Source organism: Echinococcus granulosus (assembly GCF_000524195.1).
Source record: "Echinococcus granulosus chromosome Unknown EG_S00078, whole genome shotgun sequence".
NCBI classification, from domain to species: Eukaryota; Metazoa; Platyhelminthes; class Cestoda; order Cyclophyllidea; family Taeniidae; genus Echinococcus; species Echinococcus granulosus.
In genome coordinates, this window is record NW_020170458.1 from 8,553 (window position 1) to 10,524 (window position 1,972).

The following is a 1,972-nucleotide window of genomic DNA, read 5'->3' on the forward strand; positions in this document are numbered from 1 at the left end:
CCTGCTGCCCTCTGTCCCTCACACATTCCAACTCATTCCTGTCAACCCCACTGTTGAAAACAACTAACTTTATTGTCTTTTACTTTCATTGGGAATGCAATGTGAGAATGTGCCTCCCTCCTACTCCTCACCCTCACTGTCCCAGTCCTTTCCTTTCGTCTCTTGTCCATGCAGGGTTGGTCTAAGACGCAAAGCAATCGCCCAAGGTGTGCGTACGTTCAAGAGCTGGAAACCAACCACTCCTTCATTGTATTTAATCACCGAATGTTGCCTAATGTGGGTGAGGGGTTTGTAAATGGGGAGACTGGACAACTTTTGAGCAATCGTGATGCAGTGAGACGGATGATTTGATAATGGATGAAGGAGTAAGAGATCTCGAATGAATTCGCTGCAAATTCCGCGTCTAAGTGTTAAGCTGCCTCCGAGTTTGGCAATTTTATACTTCGCTTGTAGCCCAGATACATTAACTAGGTCTATTATCCCGAAGATTGGAGATGGATGTATGTGAGACTGGCGGAATTCACGAATTCAGGTTACTGCCCAGACTGACATCAAGCCCCAACTGTCCTACAATTCTACCATGTCAGTGACACCTATTGTCGAAAGAGTAGCCACTCAATCGAGAATTGTGCGACGTACATGACTTACGTGGTAGCCTTGCATGATTGTGAACAATGAAGACACTGACACTCAAGACTGAGTGTCAGTCTATCTCTTTCCATTATCATCTCTTCAACTGTCTACATGCAAATTAGACTTTTAACGAAAGCAAGTGGCAGAATACCCCAAATCTACGAGCGTTGCAGGCCATAAAAGACATCGGTAAGTAAAGTAACTCGTGTTGAAAGAGGTAATAAATCATTGTATAATTGGCATAAAAACAAAAATAGACAAAAAGACAAGGTTGTCTGCAGCATTTGTCCAACATCACACCTCCCACTTCACTGGGAAGCTGCACGTTTGACTCGGAACAACTTAGTGACATGCATAGAGGATAGCACAAACGTACTCGAGGATTCTCCTTTGCATGTAAAAGCAGTTGCCTACGTAAGGTGTTGGGGACGGTGAAAGAAAGAAGGTTGGTGGTGGGCGCCCCTGTCCATGCACTGTAGAACGCGACCGTGTTTGGTAAGTGGGACCATCGCAATTGCGTGATCCCATCAACATCACTAAAACACTTCCAAATTAAAAGAAGAATGTAATTCCCACCTCTTCCTTTGACATGCGCGGAAGGCTTGGGGGTGTGCGAAGTGGAGAGCTAGACATCACGTCACCATGCCAACGGACAAATCAGGGAGATGAGGAAATGCAAGTGAAGAGTGGACGGTAAAGTAACACTGGTGACACGATTGGGCGCGTGGTGCAGTAAACTGAATTCGAAATTGCACTCAATTCTATTTGTAATGCTTTCGGACCCATGCATATGTTGGCGCTTGCTTTTGTAGCAGATCCCGTGATGATTCCATGGAATATTCTCATCTCCAAAGCATTTGTGATTCGCCATCTCCGTGGTTCGTGATGTCTGACTTGCCTCCTTGCACACCTCCAAACTTGCTGCGCAGGTCAAAGTGTAGGAGATGTAGTAAAGAGAGCGGATTTTCCATTTTGGGCACTGATGATCTGCTTGAGTGTGTTGATCTGGCTCTCTCAGCTAACGCTTGACTGTTGACGTGTTCACTGACGTTGGTGTCGCAAAAGCAGACTCTGACAGATGTGTGAGAGAAGGAGTCGCCTCTGTGGAAATGGGTATCTCCACCGGTGACGGAGACGATGCAGGTGTGTTATGATTTTCTAGCTACAATTGCTTTGTCGCATTTCTTCACAAAGTTCGCCACAGCATTTGACAGCATAATAGGACTTGGTCACAGTCGGCTATATGGGCTTCAGAGTCTTGGTAGTCACAATAGGATGTGAAATTGTAAAAGTGGTAGAGATAGGAAGGGGAAGTACACGAAGTCAAATTTCGACAGAC